This window comes from Petaurus breviceps, unplaced genomic scaffold (genome assembly GCF_028583685.1).
Source record: "Petaurus breviceps papuanus isolate PSGF00001 unplaced genomic scaffold, PetGlider_PUasm1.0 90847, whole genome shotgun sequence".
Classification (NCBI taxonomy): Eukaryota; Metazoa; Chordata; class Mammalia; order Diprotodontia; family Petauridae; genus Petaurus; species Petaurus breviceps.
In genome coordinates, this window is record NW_027187360.1 from 3991956 (window position 1) to 4018573 (window position 26618).

General features: G+C 45.4%; 4 long non-coding RNA genes across 7 annotated transcripts in view; 2 read left to right on the forward strand and 2 right to left on the reverse strand.

The window, feature by feature from the left end:
- Positions 1 to 9918, forward strand: part of LOC138149400 (uncharacterized) — a 58237-nt gene extending 48319 nt beyond the window's left edge. Inside the window, exons 3-4 of the long non-coding RNA XR_011165304.1 lie at positions 6577 to 6846; positions 9726 to 9918. This is a non-coding gene — a long non-coding RNA (uncharacterized lncRNA). The remainder of the gene's footprint in view (positions 1 to 6576; positions 6847 to 9725) is intronic.
- On the reverse strand, positions 6554 to 14512 carry LOC138149403 (uncharacterized). 2 transcript variants are annotated; one of them, XR_011165311.1, is made up of 4 exons: positions 14387 to 14512; positions 11118 to 11206; positions 8782 to 8842; positions 6554 to 6838 (listed from the first exon to the last, which is right to left on the reverse strand). It is a non-coding gene; the product is annotated as an uncharacterized lncRNA (long non-coding RNA). The 2 variants fall into 2 exon arrangements; XR_011165310.1 differs by lacking the exon at positions 14387 to 14512 and adding an exon at positions 14003 to 14155.
- LOC138149401 (uncharacterized) overlaps positions 13042 to 26618 on the forward strand; it is a 101330-nt gene continuing 87753 nt past the window's right edge. For all 3 annotated transcript variants that reach the window (XR_011165308.1, XR_011165306.1, XR_011165307.1), the window contains exon 1: positions 13042 to 13575. This is a non-coding gene — a long non-coding RNA (uncharacterized lncRNA). The remainder of the gene's footprint in view (positions 13576 to 26618) is intronic.
- Positions 19096 to 26618, reverse strand: part of LOC138149402 (uncharacterized) — a 37583-nt gene continuing 30060 nt past the window's right edge. Inside the window, exon 5 of the long non-coding RNA XR_011165309.1 lies at positions 19096 to 19830. This is a non-coding gene — a long non-coding RNA (uncharacterized lncRNA). The remainder of the gene's footprint in view (positions 19831 to 26618) is intronic.

The window sequence follows — 26618 nt, forward strand, 5'->3', positions numbered from 1 at the left end:
TAAGTTCCTCCCTCTGTCCTGTCTGCTTCCTGTTTCTCCCTGTGCCTTTTTCGTAACCAGGAGGCTCATAGGATGCTGGGTTTAGAGCCTAAAGGGAGGATGTCTAATCTGATCCTTTCCTCTTACAGATGAGGAACGAGGGCCCAGAGAAGATAAACAGCTACCTGTTCTAAGGTTCCTCAGGTCACAAGCAGCAGGATTGGGATTTGAACTTGGGTCTCCTGAATCTGGACCAATGATCATTCCCGCTGTGTGATGCTGCCTCCCCATGTAGTCAGGGCCACGTGCTGCTTTTGGGGGGGAAGAACTAGACTAGTAACCTCACTTCAAGGTCTTAGTTTCAGCATCCGGAAAACAAAAAGTTGGGATAATGAACTCCAAGGTTCCTTCCAGCTCTATTGTTCTATGATGATGAGGGAAAGAAATAAGCAATTTATTTAGTGCCTACTACATGCCAGGTGCTATTCTAAGCACTTTATGAATGTTACCTCACTTATTCCTATATCCTGTGATGGATTATTATCCCCATTTTACAGATGAGGAAACTGAGGCAAACAGAAGTAAATGACATGTCCAGGGTCACACAGCTAGTAAGTGTCTGAGGCCAGACTGACCCATGCCCAGTGCTCTATCTGTTATACCACCAGCTGCCTCAGCTATTAAGGCAGAGAAGGAAGGACTGGTCTGGGGCTAAAGAACTGTCTCCCTCCTTCTTCTTGTCTTCTCCCTGAAAGGAAGAGGAAGGGGAAGGAAGAGAGTTGCTGGTTCTCTGTGGCTACACACTTGTGAGAGTGAGACTGAGGGCTACACTTTCTCTCTCAGCCTGAGTCCCAGGTCTTTTTCCTGTACGAAGATTGGCTTTTGTGAATGCAGCTGGTTTCTGAACAGCTGCATGGCCTTCTCCAGTTCTGTTCCCACTTTCCAACCTCTGCATCCCTCTTTATTCTGAGAAGTTGAGGGGTTGTTAAAAATACACCAACTGCCCTTTTCCACCTTTGTCTTGGGACTTTTTGGAGCTTAGCAGGCTAGTCTCCAGCTATTGGGCAGAGCTGCTCAGGCTTACCAGCTCTGATCTCCCTGCCTCTGTCACTCAGGGAAGGTAAAGGACATCTGTTGGTTAAAGTCTAATCTTTTCATTCATTCATACACTCGCAGAATCCAAAAATTAGAAGGGATGCCTGAGGACATTGAATCCAATCCCTTGTCTAGTGGAGATTATGGTATTATCCACTCCCCCCCCCCCAAGATGATGCCAATGATTCAGTCCACAAGCATTTATTAAGAACCCACTATGTATAAGGCCCTATGATCAGCACTGAAGATACAAAGACAGATGTGGCAAAGGGGCTAACAATGTTATGGAAGGAAGGACATAGACAAATAATAAATATACCAGAGAGTCCCTTAAATAGATTAGTGGGCTAAATGCAAAGTAGATAGCTGAGAGAGACAGACAAACAGATAGACAGATACAGAGAGACAGGGACAGAGACAGAAAGCATTTATTAAATGCTTACCACCTGCTAGATACCACGCTCTTGGTGGGGAGACAAATACAAGCAAACAAAACAATCCCTAACACAGAAAGGGGACCTAGAAAGGAGGAAGAAAGGGGTAGGGGAGGATTTTCTCTAGGGAAAAAGAGGTTGTTGAGAAGGAAGAGGAGAGTGGAGGACAGGGGCAAAGGAGGGGCTTGAGGAAAGAATTAGGTGGGGGAGAGTGGGGAGGAGGCGGGAAAAGGGAGGAAGGCAAATGTCTAGGAGGCACCTGAGCTACAGGGAAGGTCTTGCTGAGGTGTCCTAGGCATCCAAGGATATCTATGCTAAGTTCCTCTTGAAGCCTTTCCTCCCACAAGGGACTTCCTCCTACCTGGGGAGCCTGGATATAAGGGCAGGTGAGTGGACCCACCCAGGGCAACGGGAAAGCTTCGGGGTAGAATAGGGAGCACATTAACTTAGCATTAAAAAGACCTGAGTTTGAGTCCCCCAAGTCTGCAATTTCCTCTGTGACTTTGAACAAATTACTTCGCTTCTCCTGACCTCAGAATACTCTTCTGAAAAACAAAGACCTCTCCAAGATCTACAGCTTTAAATTCTAAATTCAGAGGTGGCTAAGGTGGGGGTGGGGGGCATCTCACAGGCTCAGAACGAGCCTTAAAAGTCTTAATCCCGGATATGTTTTTCCGCTGCCCAATATCCTAGGGTCCCCAGTCCCCCAGAACTGGCCAGGATTCTGTAATTCCAGGGGATCCAGAATTCCCATCCCTGAAAAATTCACATCAGCAGGCAGTCCTCGGTATCTCCCCCCACCCCCTCCTGGCCAGGACACTTCCTGTTTATAGGCCGTGGCAGATCTCTGTCTGGGGAATTCTGCGAGAGCGAGGGACAGCAGCTGTCGGAAACAGAGCTGGGGAGGGCTGGGAGAGAGTGCCAGGTCATCTTCCCCCCAACTCAACCCCTGCTGGGATGGAGGATGTGGGTGGCTCTGCCCCTTCCCATTAAAAACAGAGATGAAGAAAGGCTCTGCTCTCTGCTGACCAGAAGAGCCAAAGCTGCTCCCAGTGCACGGTCATCCTGGCAGTCTGAATGCATGGTCCCAGATGATAGACTAAGGCTTCCTTGGGTCTCCCCTTCATGACAGGCTGGCCCAGCAGGTAGAAAGCCTGAGGTCAAGTCCTGGTTCCCCCACTGGGTGTCTGTGTGACCTTGCAAATCCCCTTCCCCTCTCCTTGAGGTAGTTCTCTTCTCATGTCAATAAGCAGGTATTAAGTACTGGGGATATAAAGAAAGTGGAGCCCCTGCCGTCAAGGAGCTCACAGTCCACTAAGGGGAGACAAGGTGCAAACAACCACATACAAACACGCTACATAGAGGACAAACTGACATTAGACCTTCCATGGAAGGCGCTAACTAGCACTCCGGGATCAGGAAAAGCTTCTTGTAAAAGGTAGCATTTTAACTGAGACCAGAAGGAAGCCGGGGGAGCCAAGAGATTGGGATGAGGAGGGAGAGCATTCCAGGCCTGGGAGACAGCCAAGGGAAATGCCCAGAGTCAGGAGATGGAGCGCCTTGTGTGAGCGCCAGCCACTGGATGATTAGGGTTACTTTCTGTGAAAGAAGGCTGGAAGCCTAGCCAGAGGGTTGCTTGTGAAGGGCTTTAAACGTCAAACAGAAGATTTTATATTTGATCCTGGAGGTAATAGGGAGCCACTAGAATTTACTGAATAGCAGGGATGGAGAGAGGATTTTGGACAAGAGGATCTCTCAGGTCCCCTCTTATATAGAGGCTGGATAGCTTCATGATTTTACCTTCTGTTTGAGAATAGGGGTTTCTGATATCTTTCAGGTGAGTAGTACAAAGCTCATCTGTGTTCCATTCTCTGCTCCCTCATAAAGTGTGTGGGGGGACCCTGATGGCTGAGTTGGTTAAAAGACCAGCTCCTAGCCAGTGGGACCTAGGATAGAAGCAGTGGGTGAAGGGGGTGGGCTGGGGAGCAGGGTCTGTATTTGTTTTCAGATTCCAGAGGACAGGCCCTGGGAGTCTGGGGAGGCCTGTGACCCCTAGTGCTCTGTGTAAACAGGACACCAAGAGCTCCCGCCCTCTTCCAAGACCTCTGCTGTGAGAGACCCCCGAGGCTCTGGGCAGTGTTTATGTTCTCAGTCACCCCTGTCAGGGAGATGGAGGAAAGGGGGCACTGCCTTCAGGGAGCTGCCCTGGTTCTGGAGCAGGGGAGACCTGGAGTTGACCCATGACCTAGGGATGGTTTATTTAAAATTGAGGCTCCCTAAAGGAGGGAAGGCCACCCCTGGGCCGGGTGTGTGTGTGTGTGTGTGTGTGTGTGTGTGTGTGTGTGTGTGTGTGTGTGTGAATGTGATGATCTTCAGAACTACTCTTGGGTTTCCCCCTTCCCCGTTCTAACCTCCTCTAGACATGCTAGAGATAGGAATTTTGAAAGTATAAGGTCCAACTACCTCTTTCTGTTTAGGCAGTCATAGAGGGTCAGAGACAGGCTGTGACTTGCCCATGATCATACAAGGTTGTGGCAGTGCTGAAACTACAAGCCAGGCCTTGATCTCAGCTCACCTGATTCTCAGTTCTGTATCCTGACCCTCCCACTATACTGCCTTCCCAATGGGAAGTGCCCAACCACTCAGTCAAGTCACAGGCCACATGGCAGTGGGGTTGGAGAAAGGGCCTACAGGCTGGCATTGGGCTCACATTCTCTTACCTTCCAAAGGAAGTGCGCCTTCCTAGACTGGGCAGTACCATAGAAAGAACTGACTGTCTCTGACAATGCTGGGTTCCGATCCAATCTCTGACACATGCTATCTCTGTGACCTTGGACAAGTCATTTGCAACAGAGGTGATCAGGAGCCCCTGTGTCAGACTGAGTCTGCAGCCCTGAGTCAGACAGCACATCTCTTCCAGCCAGATACACATTCTCAGCTCTGGGGGAGGTGCCCAAATTCGGCATGTTGGGGAAGGGGGGAATGTGGGGTAGAGCGTTCTTGATTACCCTTGTTACACTTTTCACCTTCCTGGGTCTCAGTTTCCTCATCTTTAAAGGAGGAGCTAGATAACCTCTGGGAGCCTTTCCAGCCCTTGGTCTGTGATGTCACTTACCAGCTTTGAATCATCTTTGACTTCTTCCTCTCTTTATCTCCCTTGTCCCCTTATCCACAATAGAGGATTCTTCGCTGGAAGGATTTCTCCTACTCATCTACTCCTCTCTCCTCCCCTTCATTCCCATCCCCTCCACCACCACCCCCTTAGCTCATTGAGGAATGCCCATAAGTTTCCAGTGGCAGCAAATATGGAGTGAAAAGAGCTGGGTTTGAATCCTCGCTGTGTGACTTCAAGTAAGTCACTCCACCTCTCTGAAACTGCATTGCATCATTCGTAAAATAAGGAAGATAGTCTTTGCTTTACCTGCCTCACAGGACAAAATAAAGGCTTATACAAATGAGAATTATGATTGACATTGCACAAATCTCCTTGCCTCTCACCTCTCATCCTCCAGTTTATCCTAGACAGTATCCAGATTAACATCTTCCTAAAATATAATCTTAAGCATGGCTATCCACTGCTCTGCAATCTTCAATGGCTCCCCATTGCCTGGAGGAGAAAGTCCAAACTCCTTAACCTGTCATTCAAATCCCTTAGAATCTTACCCAAAACTTGTCAGTCACTATTTCACAAGAGGAAACTTTGTCTAACCTAGGTCTTGATGACCCTGGACTTGCCTTAATCATTCTTGTCTACACATTCCATGCTTGACACACCAGTTCAAATCTTCCCCATCTGTTGAGGCCTAATTTGAGTGAGAAGGCATTGTGGGGCTAATGGAAAGAGCAAGAGATTTGGAGTCAGACCAGGCTTTGAATCTAGCCTCTGCTATTTATTACTTGTGTGATCTCAGTAATTTCCTTTCTCTGGGCCTCAGTTTCCTCACCCGCAAAGTGACAAAATTAAATTTGATAATCTATTCCTCTCAGCTTCAAAATCCTGTTATGAATCCCGTGACTGAGAAAAGACCATTGCTTTTTTTTTTTTTATCATTTAATAGATTGTTGACAATGTCTGACAAAGCAATTTCTGTTGAGTGACTGCAAGGGAATGGGAAGTAAGTGGTGAAGTGAAGGCAGGTAGTAATGTAGACAGTTATTTCTGGGAGTCTGATAGTAAAAGGGAAGAGATGATAGAAGATGTAATAAGATGATATAGCATCATGTAAAGTATTGTATAGAGATCTAATAAGATGACATAAGACGCTAATTTGAGGAAGGAGTAACTTATTTATTTATTTATTAAAGCAATCGGGGTTAAGTAACTTGCTCAAGGTTACACGGCCAGGTGTTTCTGGGTGGGTGCTAAATGTCTGAGCCCAGGATTCGATCCCCAGGCCTTCCCGACACTAGGGCCGGTGCTCCTACTCACTGAGCCACCTGGCCTCCCCAGGAGTAACTTATTTTTAAATAACTGTATGGGTACTTTCATTCCCCGCTTTCAAACACCCCTTTATATGTTACCTTCCCTTGTGGAAATAGGCTTCTTGACAGCAAGGTTTGGCTCTCCCCATCAAAAAACAAGAAAAGAGGATGAATAAAGTATTTTTGGGGAGGAAGGGCAATTGGGGTTAAGTGACTTGCCCAAGGTCACACGGCTAGTTTTCGTGTTAAGTGTCTTAGGCCAGATTTGAACTCAGGTCCTCCTGACTCTACGGCTGGTGCTGTATTCACTGTGCCACCTAGCCGCCCCTGAATAAAGCATTTTTTAAAAATGCACAGAAGAGAATAGAAGAAAGTTCAGAAGGAAACACAGACAAACAGGACAACTTTGAGAGTATTATGTTGAATTTATCACATACTTTAAAAAAAAAAGCAGCTAGGTGGTACAATTCATAGAGCCCTGGCCCTGGAGTCTGGAGAATCTGAGTACAAATTGGGCCTCAGATACTAGCTATGTGACCCTGGGCAAGTCATTTAACCCTGATTGCCTAAAAAAAAAAGAGCAAGCAATATGTAATAGATTTGAAGTTTTACATACAATCCTCTTTCTTTTCTATTTTTTTTTTAGAGATATTTATTTTTTGCATCTGTGAAATTTGGAATAAAAAAACCACCACCAACAGATCTCTAGCCTCTATAGAAAATGGAAGAAACCAAGATGGGACTCCCTGTACAGATCATCAGGGTCATAGCTTCTGGATTCCGAAAGCCTGCCTTGTCTATGCGGTAATGCATATCACTTCTGAAGCTCGGATCCCGATTCTCTGATGCTTTGGTTATGCCGCATTTCAATCCCAGCAATCACCTTCAAATAAATCCCTCCAAAGGGCCTGGAAAAGTGAGTTCATAAACCAATTTAGAAATGCTTTATTTTTATGGGTTATAGCAAAAGAAGAAAAAAATAACGAACAGATTAATTATGTTAACGGAGTTTTATTTATTCTCCTCGACAGCAGAAATGTAATCATTTGTTTTAAGTCATATATCTTGCTTTCATTAAGGACAGTTAGGCAAAGTGGATAGAGCACCAAGCCTGGAGTCAGGAAGACTCATCTTTGTGAGATCAAATCCGGCCTCAGACATTTATTAGCTGTGTGACCCTGGGCAAGTCATTTGACCCTGTTTGTCTCAGTTTCCTCATTTGTAAAATAAGCTGGAGAAGGAAATGGCAGACTATTCTAGTATCTTTGCCAAGCAAATGCCAAATTGGGTCACAAAGAGTCAGATAAGACTGAACTGCAACAACTTGCTTTCATTAAGGCCATCAGTGTTATCAGTAAAAATAAACAGACAAATAAACAGATAAATTAATGAATAAATAAATTTTTAAAATCCCGTGGTCCTAGATTCTGTGCCCTCCAGGAAGACATCCTGGTCTACTATTCTAGCCCACAGGGATCTGCTCCGAAGTTCTATAGCCTAGACTGTGTGCTGTATTTGACTAATTACTGTGACTCTCTCCACAGCATCTCCATCATCAACAGGAATAGTAACTGACATTTTCATTGCACTTTGGAGTTTGTAAAAAGCACAACAGTCCTGTGAGGTGTGCCTCCCCAGCTAGAGTGTGAATTCTTCAGGAGTCAGGATTATATCTTTTCTCTTGTATGATCCACCATGGGAACTGAAAGCCAGTAGTGCTCAACAAAGACTCATTGACTGGCTAAATGGCCCAAAGAATATTATTCCAGACAGACAACTATGAGTCTTTGCCTAGGGCCTAGCAGAGATGGAGAACACCCTATATCCTCCCCTGTCTGCTTTATCCCTGACCCCAGGTCTTACAGAGGCAACAGCAAGCCTTGGGTGTTGCAACAAGCCAACAATTGAGTTGCCAAACCCAAACCACACTCACGTCAGATCTGGGGGAGTGCAGGGAGGCTGGGACCAGGCACTAGTGTCTCCAGGCCATCATCCAGGCCCCCTAAAGGTCCTCGGGTCAAGATAGAGAGCACCAGAAATAGCTATGAATTTGGAGTCAGGACACCTGGGGTTAGAATCCTGGCTCTGACAATTATAGGAATGATTCATATTTTCATAGTACTCTCCTCCCAGCAACCTTGTGAGGTGGGTAATGCAAGGGTTAATGTTAAGGTTTTCATTTTTATAAATGAGGAAACTAAATTTCAGAGCTTTGATGTGATTTACCTAAGATCACAGTCAATTAGCAGAAGTGGGTACTTAACTGAACATCTTCTTTCTCTGGCTCCCCTTGCCTTTTGGGGCTCTGAATTTAGGCTAAAGCCAAGCCAGGACTGGGTGGATCTTCCCCTCTTCCCCAACAGAACCCCAAGCTTCTTCCCTTTGGGCTCTGCCAGAGTCCTTCAAACAGCTATCCCACAGGATCTTGTTTGGCTTCCCCAAGGATGTCCTGGGGCCCCACTTCCTTCCCAGCCTCTGCTCTTTCTCTAGCTGGCTAAGGCTGCTGTTATGTAACATAAGGCAACATGGTGATGTGAGGAAGTACCCCTTTTTCAAGTTTTAATGTCAATAGTTTTTCTGGATCACTAGCTATACTGGTATCCACTGACCGAGAAAACACATGTAGACAGAAAGCGATAGGGAATTCAGTAAGGCTTTACAATGATGGTGTATCTCATTAATCCCAACAGAATCTACACACATATGAGAAAGTAACATACACTGTACACGTGTGTTTGAGAGGCGTTTATTCAGTCTATGAAAAGTAACTTTGCTGATTTTTTTTTATGCGGGGTCATGCTTCCTACTTTTGTGGAAACAATGAAAATCAACATGACAATGTTGTATGTACCTGTGGATTCACGAGCGCCCTTGGCACAACTCTTGGGCCCTTGGGTGGGGAATGTGCAGAACTGGAGGCAGAAAACAGGTTTGAGTCAATGTGGCACAGTGGAGAGAGCACTAGCTCTGGAGTCCAAAATTGGGGTTCCCATCCTGTCTCTGATGTTTACGGACTGTTCACAGCAGGCAAATAAATTACTTACCTTCTCCTGGCGCCAGATTCCTCAGGTGTAGAATGATAGGGTTCGGCCAGGAGTTCTCTGAAGTCCAACTATGGATCTGTGGTAGTGTCTTGGCTCATCCATTTGCTAGTTATGTGACTGGAGGAAAGTTTCCTCCTCTGTAAAATGGGGGTGATAATCCTGGCACTACTTACCTCACAGGGTTATTGTGAGGAGAGAGCATTTTGTAAACCTTCAAGCACTATAGAAATGTGGGCTCTAAGGGGAAAGGGCCCATGGGCATGGAACTTTGCATATGATGCCAGGAGATTTTTGCTATGTTGATCAGTTTTGCTGATTTTCTTTTTCCTCAAGAATTCTTTGTTGGAGATAGCTCTCTGGGAAAGAGGAGGAGGAGGGATATGGGGGAGGGACAGGAGGAGAAATCTAGGCAACATAAAAACAAGAGGTCTCCATAAAAATCTATTTTAAAATGTGGATTCTATTTCTTATGTTCACATTATGCCGACTTGGTCCTTCCCAGGGGATGGTTTAGAAAAAGCTCAGGGAACTGGTTTTGTTCCCGCCCCCTCAACTCTATCCACCATAAAGATGGAAGGAAAATTATTATCCTGGCTGTCAGCTGAGTGTAGGTATGTGGAAACCTGTAGGGATTAGGGCAGGGAAGCTCAGCTCTACATCGACCCCTGCTCCAGGCTTATAAAATGAAGCAGGGCCTTTGCGTGGTCATGCTCCCTTCTCTGCCTTGAAGCTCCTGTCCTCTGTTCCACAGGCCTGGAGGTTGCCCCATGGACCCAAGCCACCAGGAGGCAGAGACGGCTCCTGGACAGGTCACAATCACTGAATCCAAAACTCACGTTGGGAGATTTTCCAGGCCCATGGAGACAATATTCTGGCCCAGGAGGCAGGAAACCAGGAAACCTGAGTTTTTATTTTCTGCCCTTTTATGAATTCATTGCACAACCTTAGTCAAATCACTAAAATTCCTTTGGCCTCAGTTTCCTCCTTTGCAAATTTTAGTCTGAGAAAAATGGCAATCACTCCTGGCCCTTTCCCTAAGAGCACCCCCTCCCTCTAGGTCTTGTCACTCATCAGTGAAGGTGTGGGGGGCTTGAGACCAGCTCCCCTCCTCTGCTGGGGCTCAGAAAATGAATCTGTCTGGCTAATGAGAACTCCACATGTCCCACTCCCAGAGAAAGAATAAGGGAGGGAGGATGTTGGCAGCTCCCCCAGCCTCCAGTACAGCCCGGCTCAGCCCATAATCATTTCCAGATTGGTGAGTGGGGTCAGGGCCCTGGGGGGCGCTGCCGTGTCAGCTTTATAAACGGCCCAGTCTTTCCAGATGGCGACTGGCTCCAGCCTGGCGAGCAGGTTGCCTGAGACAGACCAAAATAACAACAGGTGGAAGCCAGGCCCCACTGTGTCCCCACCAGCACCACCTCTGCATCACACACATTTATATGCACTCACACACACACATTCACACACATGCACTCACACACTCTCACACACACACACTCACACACACACACTCACCCCTCTCTCTGGGATGTGACTCATTTTTCCCATTTCCAGAAAAGGAAACTGAGGATTACAGAGAGGAAGTGACCCGCTCAAGGTCACACAGAGGTCTGATATACCATGTTAAATTCACATCAGCAGCTGCTTTTGTTCCTGGCAAATATGCCACACAAGCAAAATGCTAGCCAGTGGGCAAGTGTGCAACATGGTGGCTCAGTGCCCTTGCTCTACTCAGCTCTGCCTTCTCAGTCCATCCTGGGCCTTCCCCTCTAGAACCCTGATACCTCCCTTAGGAGAAGTGAGAATGTGCCCTGCCCTCTGTCATGCTGGCAGCTGACCCTGTGGCCTTCATTACTCTTACTCATGCCTGGTTTGCAACATGCTTTGGGTGAAAGCAATGGTACTTTAGTGCCAACTCATGGAAGAAACTTCCTCTCCACACCAGGGAGCTGTCCTTTCTGTCACCTAGATTTGCCCTACTAAGCAGCCAAAATTCATCCCTTCAAAGGGCACTAACTTTTGTGCTAGAGATTCTCCCAGAGACACAGACATACTTACACAGGTACTCACATAGACATACCTTTACGTACAGACACAGGTAGACACACTTAAAAGATCCCCAGAAACCCAGAGAGACACATACCCAGACACCCTGATTTGAGTTCAAATCCCGGCTTAGACATTGTGTAATTCTGGACAAGACACTTCATCTCTGTTCCACAGTTTCCTCATCTGTAAATGAGAGGGTTAGATTAAATGACCTCATAGTTTCTTTCAAGCTCTAAATCTCTGATCTTTTGCACCAGCTCTCATTCCCACACTCACAGAGACTGTTCTGAGAGACATTTGAGAAAGGACACTGGTACATTGGAGATGGTTAACAATACAGAGGAATGGTGAAGGGCGTTGGGATGAAGCCATGAAGACAGGCTAAAGAAACTGGGGGTGTTTAGCTTGGGAACAAGAAGGCTCAGGAAGGGCATGGCAGTTGCCTTTAAATATCTGAAAAGTTGTCATGTGGAAGAGAGATTAGAATGGTTTTGTAGGGTTCCAAAAGGCAAATCCTAGGAACAGTGGGTAGAAGTGAAGGGAAAGATTCAGGATTGATGTAAGGAAAAATCTCTGAACAATTGGAGCCAATCCCAAGTGGAACAGACTGCCCCTGGAGGTGGTGAGCTCCCTGTCACTAGTGGTGGTGGGTTCCCCATCCTTGAAAGTCTCCAAGCAGAGGTTGGTGGACATGAGGCAGGGGAGTTGTAGAGGGATTTTTTTGGGGGGGAAGGGAACGGGGGCCCACCAAATAGCCACTGAGGTCTCTTTCAAGATTCTGTGACATAAAAATATACAAGCATATCCCAGAAGACATACATACAGACTTAGACATACACTCTCACAGATACCCAGAATCATCCATCCAGAGACATTCTGATACACATTCACACATGGACTAAAACCCAGATGGCCTAACACAGTTCTGCTTCCTATTAGTAAAGTTCTCAGTGAGCCCTCCCCTCCTCTCACACACAAATACACATACATGTACCCCTTCCACACACACCCCTCACATACAAAAACACACACATATATATCCCCCCACACACATACAGCCACCCCACATACATACATGTCCTCTCTCTCTCATGCACACACCCCACCTCCCACACAGATATACTCAAATAGATATTCACAGAGGGACACAGATGCTTACAGACCCCCAAGGACACATTCAGAGCCACATGGTTATATACAGCCACTCATACAGAAACAGAGATGTTGGGGGATGGGTCTGTGTTGATTTTCCATAGTTTTTAACTATTCAGGTAATCCCTCAATCTGGAACTTGGATAAAGGGTAACTAAAACCTTGATGAAAGATGAAAGAAACAACAGGAACAGACTGTTATTTCAACAACCTTTATAGCCCTGCCCCCCCCCCATAACCTTCTATGGGGGGAGTGACTCTGGAAGGTGTCTGTACCTTATCCCCTACCCCTTGCCCCACAAGGCCCAGATGACTCCCATTCCAGGAGTTTGGAAGGTGGCTGGATGAAGCAAACAGCTAAGGTCAGTCTTCAGGAAGGACAGAGGCTACTGGTGGTGGGATTTATCTCACCTCCATCCTCCCATTGGCGCCCTCCCCCCTTCCCAAAGCAGGAAAACAGCTGGTTCCTGGTTATCATGCCCATCCAAGGCTGGGACCTTTTTTTTTTTCCAGGTAACTGTCATAGAGAGAAGGATTGAGTGCTGTAGAGACCATCTAAACCTTAGAGAACATTTAGGTTCACAGACCCTCATTTTCCTGATGGGGAAACTGAGAAACAGAGAAAGGAAATCATTTATCCAAGGTTAAAGAGTGACTCAGTGGCAGAGCCTGGCCCGAGACTCAGGTCTCCTGTCAGAATTATCTGTTTCCTGTTAGTGCAGTTCTCAGTGCCTGTTTCCCCACCCCCTTCCCCCTTTCCCCCCTTCCACCCACTGTCCTAGGATATCCTGTCCTCGGATATCAACAGGAGTATTGAGTGCATTCAGGTGGGCAGGGCTCTGGCCCTTTCTAATGATCAACTCCATTGCTGTGGGTCATTGAGGGAGAGAGGAGAATGGAGAGGGGGAGACTAAGAGACCTGAAGAAGGAAAGCACGGAGCTGCCAGGGCCCTTAGAACAGAGGCTGTGAGACGTGGAAAGGATTTGAGATTATAATCCCCCTTCATTTTATAGAGGGAGAAACACATCGGTAAACGAAGGGTAGCCTCTGAAGACCTCTCCGGCTCTGAATTCTGTGATCGATTTATGAGCTCCCATTTTCTATAGGATTTAGGTTTAAAATACACTGCATTGCCATTATCACCTCACTTGAGCCTCATGATGGGGGAAGATGGGAAAGATGGGGGAAGTAGTTCCATCCCCATTTTATAGAAGAAACAGAGGCTTAGTAAGATGAAGTGACTTTTCCCAAATGACACAGGTGTTAAGTAGCAGAAGTCCGGATTGGGTCCGCAGATGGGATGCTCTTTCTACTGTAGCCCTGAGGATGACTGAACCTGGAGAATCTCCAGAGCCCTTCCCTTCCCCATGCGGCCTCAGTCTCCGGTGTGGGGTCTCAGGTAGGTGTAGGCACAGGTCCAGAGGCTGCCCCAATATTGTCCCTAGCAGCAGGGGCTCCCTTTGCCGGGTGACAGGCAGCCCAGAAGCCCTAGCACCTATACGGTGTTGATTGACAAGGGAGGATAGGAGAGATGAAGAAGAAGAGGAGGGGAAGGAAAAAGGATGGAGGAGAGAATGGAGGGGAGGGGAGAGAAGGGAATGAAAGAGAGGAAAGGAGAGGGGAGGGAATGGAGGAGTGGGGATGAAGGGGCGGGTGCGACGCGCGGGTAGCCTTGTTTGGACTAGGAAACGAGCGTGTGTGTGCTGGCGGGGGGGGGGTGCCTCGTGTCAGCTCCCCCTCTCCTCCACACCCCTTTCCTCCCTCCTGTCCTGTCCTCTCCTCTCCCCAGCCCTCCCTTCCCCCGGCCCAGCCCGGCGGGCACTGACCCGACTTCGCGACTGTGCCGCGCTCCAGATGTGCGCCGGCTCCAGCCAGGCTGAGGCGGGTCGCGCGCTGGGGTCCTGGGCCGGCGGCCACCCCTGGTTGAGGGGGTGGGGGGCGGGAGCGGGAGGAGTAACACACTGTGATTTACTCGGGCCGGGGACAGAGAGCCTTTATCAAAAGCGTGTGCGCCAGGCCTTGGGGGAGACGGGGTGGGGGTGGAGGTGGGGGTGGGGGCTGCCAGTTTCCTGCCTCCGGGTGCCGGGGGTGGCTGCTTTTGTCTACGTTCTCGGAATTCCGAGCTGGAAGGCCTCTTCTCCAATCCTTGTTTTTAGTGAGGAGGAAACTGAGGCTCAGAGAGGGGAAGGAACTTGTCCAAGGTTACATACCCAGGCAGTAACAGCTTTGCTCCCAGAGCCTGTCCTTAAAAGGTGTGATGGCCAGAATAGTGGCAAAAGGAGCCCCGGCCGGGCGTCTTCTTGCGTCACATCTTCCTGCGCAGTTCACATTTCTACAGCTCTTTTAGTTTTCAAAGGAAAGGGGCCTGTGTGTAGGGAAGGCCGGAGAGGAGGGCAATGACCGTTTGTATAGCTGCCCACTATGGGCCAGGTACTATGCTAAAAACTTTTAACAAATAAACTCATCTGAACCTCACAATAACCTTTTGAGGTAGGTGCAATTATTGTCCCTATTTTACAATTGAGAAATCTGAAGCAAACAGGTTAAGTGACTGGCCCGGGATCACACATTAATAGTCTGAGATAGCATTTGAACTCAGGTCTTTTTGAGTTCAGGCCCAGCATCCTTCTATCCACTGTGCCATCGGCTGCAATAAGCAATGCAAACATTAGTTCCATCTTCCAGAGGAGGAAATGGAGGCATACATAGAGCAGTGAATGGGCTTGTTCAAGGTCTCCCAGGTTGCCTGTAATAACTAGTACTAGATATTGAAGAGTGAACGGTGTGTATAGTATGCCCTGGTCTAACACAAATTCACTGAGTGGCTTTGAGCAAGTAATGACCCTTCTTTGAGCCCCTTCTTTATCAGTAAAATGAGAGTTAGATAAAGTGGCTTCTGAAGTTTTTTCCAGCCCTGACACTCTATGGTCTGAGGTACTTCCCAGCCTTAAGTTCTTATGGTTAGCATTTGGATGGTCTGAGTCCAGTCAGGAAGGGAATTTTTACTTGTTCTTGACCTAGAAACTGTTAAACTCTTTAACACCCCTTACCCAGAAAGAAGGCACAATCTAGGGCCAGATTACAGACTAATGTGATTAGAGCTTTGGCAAGTATTCAAGGATGAATTAGGTCCTGGCCCTCTCTATGGATCATAGCCACATCTGTGGGACCTTGGGTGTGTTACTTTTTTTTTTTTTTTCTGAGCTTTGCTTTGTTCTCATGGCTATTATACATGAGATCAGTCTGGGGACTGGTTCTGGGTAAGGGGTCTGTTGGCACAGACTTGGGGGGGTCCTCTTTATCCCTGAGGGTGCATAGCAATTTCTGAGGCTGGAGAACCTTTGGAACTGCCCCAATCAGTTATTTTATTTTTTCCAAATTAGGCTTTCCTGACTTGTTTCAGTCTCTAGAGAGAAAGGGAATCCGGCCTGAGACAATTGGAGTGCACTTCAGCATAGAGAATTGAGCACAGACTGTAGAATGTCAAAATTGGAAAGATTCTAGATTGTAGAATGTAAAATGCTGAGCTCAGAGGAACCTTGGAACATAGGCTATCAGATCTGGGAGGAAGGTTAGAGGACAGAATGTTAGGGCTGGGAGTGACCTTACAGCAGAAAACTGTCTCCTTCCTCTCCAATGTGATCTCTCCACAGCTGTCAAATACCTGTAGTATTTTTATAGCATAGATATGACTACATCACTTCACTGTTCAGTAAATTCTAGTACAAACTCCTGGGTTTGACATTTAAATCCCTTTTTCAACCTGGCTCCAGGCTTATTGTACATTCCCAGGTTTATTGTATATTATTATTATTATTATTATTATTATTATTTTGCTTTTCGGAGGGGGGGAAAGGAGGACAATTGGGGTTAAGTGACTTGCCCAAGGTCACACGGCTAGTTTTTTTTTTTTTGTGTTTGTGTTGTGTCTGAGTTCAGATTTGAACTCAGGGCCTCCTGACTCCAGGGCCTGTGCTCTATTCACTGTGCCACCTAGCCACCCCCCCTTTTTTAAAAATTGTACATTATTCTACTCACACACTCCATGGTTCATTCAAGTTGCCCATCTTGCTGTTCTTCACATACATTGTTCAATATCCTCTCTCCATCCTGTTGCACTAATACTCGTGTTTGGAATGCACTCAATCTCACTCTCACCTCTTAGGATCCCCTCTTTCCTTCAAAGCTCATCTCAAATACCACCTTCCACACAAAGCCTTTTCTGATTATCCTCCCCACCTCCCACCTCAAGCTGGTAGTACTTATCCATCAGAAATTACCTTGAATTTATTTTGTACATATGTACGTGTTGTCTCTACTGATAAAATATAATCTACTTGAGGGCAGAGATTGTTTCAGTTTTGTCTGTATCCTCAGCATCTATTACAATGCCTGATTTATTAATACCTGTTGACTGATTATAGAATGACAGATTATATTGTTCCTGACCTAGAAAATGTTAAACTCTTTAACACCCCTTACCCAGAAAGAAGGCACAATGTAGGGCCCAATTACAGACAAATGTGATGAGGACTTTGGCGAGTATTCAGGTTGAATTAGGTCCTGGCCCTCTCTGTGGATCATAGCCACATCTGTGGGACCTTGGATGTGTTACTTTTTTCTGGGCCTCATTTTCCCTATTGTCACTTTTTCCTCATGGGCATTATCCATGCTATCAGTCTAAGCCTGGTCAAGTGGTTAAACATAGAATGTTGGAGCTGGAAGGAAACATAGAAATCATTTTATATGCCTTATTTTGCAGAGAGAGAGAGAAACTGAGGTCCAGTTTCTTCCCTAGTTTCAGGGGGGGTTCAGCTCTCCAACATTCTGAGAACTAGCCCAGGTAGAAGAATTATACTCTAGCCAGAGGCCTAAGAAGTTATGTTTTTGTTCTTGTCAGTGTGTAAATTTGTGTATTAGTGTATATACTTTACATGCACTAGGGTATATATTTATACATAAATACACATATATACATATACACACTATATATATCAAAGTATGATACTTTATATCAAAGTGTGAGTGAATTAATTTGGGGCCATGTGAATTTGGGAGTGGGCATGTTTGTATTAACCTGTTAGTGAGGGTAAGTAAATTGAGTCTGTATTTGTGTTTTAACCTAAGGCACCTACCCTCATGCTGTTGAGAAGTCTAAATGATAGAATCATAGAATTTAGAGCAGGAAAGGACCTTAGAAATCATGAAAAGCTCAGAAGTTCTGCCTCTAGCCAAAAGTGGAGACTCCCATCCCAAATATGGACAAAGGATAAATGTGATCAAGCGCAAACCTGTAGCTTGATGTTAAGGAAGAAATTTGAGTGTTAGACCTACAGCTAAATAGTGAAGATTTGTGTAGGAGAAACTTCACTGTAGAATTAGCAGTGGTTTGTCAATTCAATTCAATGCATATGAATTAAATGCCACTGTGTGCCAGGAATTGTGCTCATCCATGGTCAGCCTACTCATAGCCACAGGGCTACTGGTCCTCCATTACCTAGGCCTTTCTAGACCAGGCCTTTACCTACTCTCAGCCTCCACAGAAAAACAGAACTCTGTGGATTGGGAAGAAATGAACACTGGGAAGGATTTGCCCCTTTAATAGATCCTATAAATCAAAGGCCAAGTTTATACACTAATTGCAGTTAATGGGAACCATTTGTTTAAGTAACATGGCTGGGATGGGGGAAAAGGAAGGAGGAAGAAATGGGGCCTTATTATACTAAAGGTCCCTGGGAAAGATACCCTAGGAGAAAGGGTCTTCAGCCCCAAGGTATTCCAAGAACTAAGACTGGGAGAAGAATTGTATTCCAGTTGGAGGCCCAGGAAGTTATCATGACTTTGTACTGTCAATGTACTTTTTGGTGTTAGTGTACTGGGGAGGTGGGCATGTGCTTTATATCAAAGTGTGAATGAATGAATTTGAATGTGCAAGAATTTGTGAATGGGCATGTCTGTATGAATGTGTTAGTGAGGGTAAGCAAACTGTCTGTGTTTGTATTTTAACCTAAAGCACGCACTATCCTCAACTTGTTGAAAACAGTTCAGATAATAGGATCGTAGGATTTAGACTAGGAAAGGGCCTTAGAAATCATGAAAAACTCAAAAGTTCTGCTTTAAGCTGAAAGTTGAGACTCCCAAATCCCTCTCCTCATCCCCTCCCCCCAACTCTCCTCTCCTGCTTCCTGGCTAGAGGAAAGGGAGGAAAACCCAGTCCCCACCAGGGCCTAGAATCCCTTGGCTGAATCCAAAGGTATCCCTTGTTCTGGAAGTCAAAAGCCCCTTAAAGAAGATCTTCCTAACAGAGTGGTCAGAGAGTGGTGTAGGATGCCTTGGGAGGTATAGGGCCCCCCTGTCATTACAGAGGTTTCCAAGCAGAGGACAGATGACCATTTGTCAGAGCTGTTGCAGAGCTCAGTTCCTCTTCAGGTAGACTGAACTCGATGTCCCCTGACATTTGAAATCTCAGCTTTGTTCTTCTGTGGTTTTGGTGTAGAACTCCTCCTTTAAGGCATATCCTAATGTGACCTATGGCCCAGGGGGCCCCCCTTCCTACAAGGGACAGTGGCTCTGTACTCACACAGATCAGATTCATGCTGAGGGGCTCTGATGCCAGAGGTGGGGAGGTGGGTAGGGATGGGATTTTTCTTGATCTTGAGCTTGTTGCTCCCACTCAGGGGTAACTGGGGAAATCTTGAAAAGCTTAAGTATGGCTCATATCTAGGGCCTCCCTCAAAAGGGAGTAACAGGGTCTCTCTTCTAGAAAAGATAAGAGTTATCCCTTCCACATCACGACTCTCCCCATTATGGTTTCAATATATTACAAATTAGGCATAAGAAATTAAATGGGATTTTTGTTTTGAGTTTTGAAGCCACAGATGACACAGAAAAAGTTTAGAAACTCAGAAATATATAATATATATAGTTTACTATAAACATATTTCATCTTTTAATACCATAATAATTCAGACTTTTTCTCTAGTATGAAAGGAGGGCCAAAAACTTTTCCCAAAGATTTTCCAGATGAAGGGGGCACCACGCCCCTGCTCCCAGCAATGTGGAAGGGCTAACTGTACTCTGTACAATATATATCAGGTATAGGGCAGCTGTTTATCTCCTCCATTATAGAAGAAATGCTTAAAACACAAAAGACTGATAAGCATGCACCAACAAACACAGAAACATAAAGCTATAACCCATCACTCTCATATTCTTCTGAGACATAAAGATGAGGAATAGTGGAGAGACCACCAGACTTGGGATCAGACCTGGTTCAAGTCCTGCTTAGACACTTACCTAGCTTTGTGATCCCGGGCAAGTAATTTAACCTCTCAGGGTCTCAGTTTCCTTATTGGTAAAATGAGGGGATTGGGTTCAATGACCTCAAAGGCCCTTTCTAGCTCTAAATCTACTATTTTAGGATCATGCTGGGAGACTACTGAACAGATATTTGGGGTGTTTTGCACTCCTCTCAGACCTTTACTGTTTGAGCAGCTCACAAGGTCTATCAACACAAGCATGGCTTTGACTTTAATCCTTCAGCTGCAGAGTCCTCCTGATGGTAATGGTTCCCTTTTGCTCTCTGCTCTCCCACACCCAATAGGCAACCAAGTCTGGAAATATCCATTTCCCAGGATCACTGGCTGGCCTGCACCTAGAAAAAAAGGCAGAAAACAGAAGAAAACCACTAGGGACTCAGGCTCATTTAGGCAAGCACATGTTCACATTGCTGTGTGCTTCTAGCTACCCTTGCCACTAGGGGAAAGGGGAATGGAGGGGAGAGAAGTCCCTTCTCCCCACTTTCTGGAAGTCCAAGGAAAAGATATTACTAGATAAATCCCCAAATCACTGGATAAGTACTCAGATAAAAGCCAACAATATCTGTAGGTTGGGGTCTCATACTACTCAGAAGAGTGTTTCTTTCAAAAGTGCCCAATCCCTTTGTCACTGTATTGCCTGACAATCATTTCTGGTGACCAGTAAGGAGTTGCTATGGCCATCTCAAAAAGGCTTGTGCCCTTCAGCATGGGGTCAGAGCACACATCCATCCCGTGAGAGATGCCCTAGACTAAGCAAAAAGGGGTCTTACCAGATCATCCCTGCTATATTAATAATCAGTTTTGATTAGGATGGGAGGACTGAGGAGAAATAGGATCAGGCCAGGAGGAGGTAGGAAAGAGGTAGATGGCTCAGTGAATAGAGCACCAGCCCAGAATCAGGAGGACCTGAGTTCAAATTTGGCCTCAGACACTTAACACTTACTAGCTGTGTGACCTTGGGTGAGTCACTTAACCCCAATTGCCCTAACTTCCCCCCTCCAAAAAGCAAAGAAAAAAAAAGGAAAGGGGGAGGAGGAGTGAAGGAGAAGTGTGGAGAAATGAGCGTGGGGGGTGAGTATTATGGGAGAAGGTGTGATATGGAGGGCTATAATGGATAAGGGAGGAAGAAGCAAGAATGTGGAGGAAAGGAGAACTTTAGGAATATGGGGGATACAAATAAGGAGGAGAAAGAAATATGGAAGGAGAAAAGGGAGAAGGAGAAATGTAACAGGAGAAAAATAGGGGAAGGAGCTATAATGGAGGAGGAATAGGGGAGAAGGAATGAGGAGTATGGAGATTATAATGGGGGAGGGAACAAGGTAAGGAGAAATGTTAGAGGCTGTAATAGTGGGAGGAAGCAAGTGTGATCCAAGGAAGGGCAAGGCAGATCAAGCTGTGGTTGACCTTATTTTGGGGAGGCGGGGGAGGGGAGGAGGGAAACTGCTCAGGATCTCTTGGCCCTCAGAGTAAGGTGTTAGACAGATGACAGCTTCTGAGGGCCACTTCAACTTGTCCCCATATCCCTGGCTCGAGCAGCTAGTATCCAGGGCCAAAGGGTTATCTAAGACAAGCCAGGTCCCAGCTTCAAACAAGGTATACTTATGTGTGTATGTGTGCAGATTTTTACACATGTAAATGTATATACAAATAAACACATGTAAGTGGGAATGTTTACTATTTTTCAGGACAATATAAGGGAACTATTTCACCTTATCATGTCTTAGAATTATAAAATACAGAATATCATATTTCCTTCACTGTAAAATTAAGAGGGTTGGATTCCATGACTTCTAAGGTCCCCCAGTGATCCTGTAAGAGCTGGAAGGAGTCCTCTAGTCCAAAGTCCTTATTAGAAAGAGGAGGAAACTGAGGGGAATGGACTTACTAAAGTCCTACAATGAGTTAGTTGCAGAGTCAGGACAAGAACCCGAATTTCCTCACCCCTAGTCTCATGCTCTTCCCATCATACCCCGTTGCTTGAAAAAATAAACCAACAGTCCATGTACATATGCAAACATATAGACTTAGATATTCATATGCACACATAGCTTCCTCTTCTGCCCCCAGTAAACACACACATGGAATGGCTTTGTAAGAGGGAAAGTGTTGTCAACGCTTAATCTCCTTCAAAGGAACCAGAGTCACAGAATCTTAGAGATGGAAGGAGCCTCAGAAGTCTAATCCACACCTGAAGAGAATCCCAGGTAAGTGGTCATCCAGCCTCCACCGTAAACCCCTTGTGATGGCCAAGCTGCCACCTCCCAGTGAAGGGAGCTCGGAGGCCACCCAGTGCAGTCCACCCTTGTGCAGGACAGAGCCTTGCACATCATAGGATGTACTTGAAGTGTTTAATGGAGGGCATTGTTGAGCAGTCTTCAGTCAGCCTCTGCTGCACAGCCCACTTGCTCATGGGGTAACTTCCTCCACCTGGGGACAACTGAGCTCCAACCAAGCTTTATTTTTTTTTCAAGCTTCAATCTGGTGATCTGAGGTCAGTCAGATTGTACCAAGTAAAGCAGATCTAATTTTTCTTCTGCTTATTAGTACTTGCTTTCTGGCTACTTTATTCTCTGCTCAGTTATGGTCTGATGACTTATACTTTTCCCCACACCCCTGTCTTATGTTGAGCTGAAATCTGCCTTTCCTTGAATCTATTACTTCTAGCTCTGGCCTCAGGGACCAAAGCAGAGCAAATCTAAGCAGGAAGCTAGGTGCCCAGTGGATAGGGCACTGGACTTGGAGCCAGGAAGACAAATCCTGCTTCAAATATTTACTATCTGTGTGACCCTCAGCAAGTCACTTAACTTCTGACTGCCTCAGTTTCCTTAACTGTAAAATGGGGTTAATAATAGCAACTGTCTCACAGGGTTGTTGTGAAACTCAAATGAGATAATATTTGCAAAAAAAAAAATTGCTTAGCACAGCTGGGTGGTACAGTGGACAGAGTGCTGGGCCTGGAGTCAGGAAGACCTAAGTTCAAATGTGGCCTCAGACATTTATTAGCTGTGTGACCCTGGGCAAGTCATTTAACCTTGTTTGCCTCAGTTTTCTCAGCTGTAAAATGAGCTGGAGAAGAAAATGACAAACTCCAGCATCTTTGCCAAGAAAACCCCAAATGGGGCCATGAAGAGTCAAACATGACTGAAACATGACTGTACACATTAGCATGGTGCCCGGGACATGGGAGACACTTAATAAATGTTATTGACTCACTGACTAAAATGTGGTGCTCTGAACTGAACATAAACTCCAGCTGTAGTCTGACCAGGGCACTATGGAGTCAAAACGAAGTTGAAATTTCTCTAGGCTTTTTTGTTTGTTTGTTTTTAATTGATGATGTCATACTGATAGCATATTGAACAAACCTTTCTTAGGTGAAACACCACCAGTTATTCCTATTCCTTTGCCTCTCTATTTGTATTGCTGACCTTTTCATGTCGGGTTTCAGGATGGCATTTCCATCCCTGGAAGTCTTCAAACAGAAGCTGAGTGACAACTCACCAAGCATTCAAAGTCATTCAATTAAAAAAATATTGTAAGGGACCCACTACCAGCTGTGGGGCCCTCTTGGAGAAGGGAGTCATAACCCAGCTGGATTCTGTATTTGAGCTGTTGATTTTTTTTAACCCAAATGCAGGACTTTATGTGGTGTTTATGGGGGAGTTTATCCCATTATTCAAGCCTTTAAGATTATTTTGGATCCTGACTATGCCATCTAAGGTATTAACTTTTCTCCTAACATTAACTAAAAATATGACAAGGATGCCTTCTATGTCTTCAGTTAAGGCTCTACTAAAAAATGTTGAACATCACAGAGGCACTTGAGTACCCAATTCCGTTGATGCACCTAGAACACTAGACTGGTAAGAGACTTGGTCTCTCGTACAACTTAGTGACTAGCTGGCTGGGTGACTATGGATAAACCACTTTCAATGTCCTCATCTGTAAGATGAGGATGCTGGGCTGAATAACCTCTCAAGCCCATTTTTGCTGTAACATTCCATGTTCTATGTGCTAAGCTCTCATCTATTAGCTGAATTTGATATTCTGTATTCTAAGGTGGATTCTTCCAATTCTAACATTCTGTGTTTGGGAGCCACTTCCAATTCTGAAATTTTAGTCTCATGTTTATTGATATTATCATTCTGTGATCCATTAAATTCTTTTTCCTGTATCCCCCATCTTCCACACACTTATACCTTCTGAGTAAACAGGACCCTGATTTCACGCCTATAAAAATGATTGAAATTAAGACAGTTTCTGAGTCACAGAAGGTTTTGAAGTTGGTTCAGGGCAGGGTGTGTGTGCCTTAGGCATGAAATTATAGTCTCACATTATTTGTCCTTGGGGACAAGGGCATGAAAATTCTACCCTTGAGACAGGAAAGGTAAGAAATGTGACCCATCCAACATCTCCCCCTCTCCCAGGAGCTACCCCTGCTATGGAATACTGTTGTATAACTGGTCCTTGAAATATATGTTGAGGTGAGAAAAGGGGTAGGACTTAGGGAGGGGGAAGATAGTAAGGAAGAAAGAAATTTAGGAAGCATCCAGTCCAATCCCCTCATAATGCATAGGAGAAAACTGAGTCCTAGAGAGGGGACAGAACTTGCCCACATTGAGGAGCCATGACCAGAGCTGGGTCTGCTGGTTTTCAGTCCAGTGCTCTTCCTGTTACAGCATAATACTCTCCCAGGAGCCTAGCACAGGGCTGGTACTCCCCAAAGTGCTCCTAAAGCACTGAATGAATGCAAGAGAGTTCTTGTCAGAGGACATCCTCTCTCACCAGCTAGGATGATTTTTTTGTCCCACTGTGTTATGATTTCCAAATTGCCTATGAACAGATTCAACATCTCCCAGTTGCATATTTTTTTTCTTTCTTTGCTTGCAAGACAAGAAGCAAGGAGATAAGCATCCCCTTTGGGACAAGAAAGGGGCTAGTCACAAAGACTGGCTGGGATTGCTCTCACCAACACTTAGCCTTGGCAGCCTGGGGGAGACAGGAACAGGTTTTGTAAGGAAATGAACAAAAGGGTTTATCAGAGCCAAGGGAAAAGGACACTCCCCCAAAAGTGAGGATCAAGAGACATGTGTGACCTTGGACAAGTCATTTTTCATCTCTGGGTTTTGGTTATCCTGTAGGTCAAACAGGGAGAATCTCACTGGTAGTGAAGGTGTTTGGGGACAATTGTCCTCACTCAACATCTCTAGAACTTAACATATATAATATCATAATCATAAATATTAATTTATGTAACCATAATAATCGCAAAATATTAGCACTGGGAAGGACCTGGGAAGCTCTTCCACTGGTCCTAACTTCCCTTCCCTGCTTCACCCCCCACTCAGAACTTATTCTTATTGTTGCCATCACTCAACATGGGAGGGAAGAGACCTTCAATCTCCAGCTCCTATCAGAAAATGGGATTGGAGGCCTCCTGGATACAATGATCTCCTAGCTTCATCTACAGAAAGAGTATCTACACTCGTGCTGCTCACCACTAACATCTGAGAGAATATTATCTTTAGCCTTCTATCTCTACCAAGGGCCATCACTTTTGAGGAAGAAGGCATACTGCTGCCAGTACTGTTACTCTGGCCTCTGAAGTGGCCTGGAGCTAGGGAGAGACTTTGCCCAGGATCCTGCTGGCTATGTTACCACTGACCCTCTTTGTCCCACAGTAGTCTCTCTCAAAGATTGTGATGGAAAGGAATAGAACAGGCAGAGCCAAGATTCAGAGTAGAAGGAAGCAGTAAAGTAAGCTCCCCCAACCCAGCTGAAACTCCTTCAGACAAATCTAGAAAACACACCAGACTGAATTGTGATGGGGAAGTCCAAGACAAAGTTACAGGGAAACATTTTTCCAGTCAAGGTTGGCATATGGAGACAGACAGAGAGGTCTGTGGAAACTGGGGACAGGGGCTGTTTAGGAGTACCATGTGGGGAGCATTCCAGTGCAGTGAAAGGCTATCCAACCAGAATGAGCAGAGGTTTCACACTCTTCCCAGGGCATCCCCCCAACCCATACCAATAGGGCCAGGTGTCAACCAACAGCTTTGTCATCTACTACCCAGTTCTGGGTCACAGATTCAGATATTCTACAGAGTGGAATGATGAAGGATCCTGTGCTGGTGTGGCATTCCTGGGTATGAAGGCCCTGGGCATTGTTCAAACAAAGGAACAGGTTCAGAAGCAAGCAGCAGGTGTGTCTCAGAAGAATCCCAGACTGAAGGGGAACCTGCAGTTCTGTCACTCTGAACCAGCAGAACTTTGCAGTTGAGTGATAGAGACTGAGTCCAGCAGCATCTACTATTCTCAGACTCAAACCCAGGTCATGAACTTGCAGGCTTCAGACTAGGAGGACAGCAATCAGACCACTTTGGGATCATGGGAAGCTTATAGGTCTCCGAGATGTCCCTGAGATCCTGGAGCAACACAACACTCAATACCCCAAGCAAACAACAATAGGGCCAGCCTAGACTTTCCCTCTAGAGGTGTCTGGCCCTAACATCATGTCCAAAGTCAGGAAACAGCCTGGAAGAATGAGCAAACAAACAACAAAAAAAGAATCTGACCATAAAAAGCTATTATAGGGCTGGTGATGCTCACAACACAAACTTAGAAAAAGAGAATAACTAAAAGATCTACAAGCAAAGCCTCAGAGAAAGACACAGATTGGGCACAAATACAACAAGAATTCCTAGAATAGATGAAACAAGAGTTTAAAATGTTTTTGTAAATGAAATGAGAACACTAGAGGAAAAATTGGAAAAGAAATGAGTGATGGAAGAATTAGGAAGGGTATTAACAGTTTGGCACAAAAGGTATAAAACCCTGCCTAAGCAACAAACTCTCTGAAAACTAGAATAAACCAAATGGACACCAATGATTCCATGAGTCAAAAAATGGAAAAAAAAATAGAAAAAAATTTAAGGTATTTTATAGCAAAAACAACTGATTTGGAAAATAGATGAAGGAGAAAAAAGGGTAAGGATCATTGTACTACCTGAATACTATGACCAAAAAAAAATGTCTGGACATCATATTTCAAGAAAACTTAAAAGAAAACTGTCCAGAACTCTTAGAACCAATGTCAAAATAGAAAGAATTTACTGGTAACCTT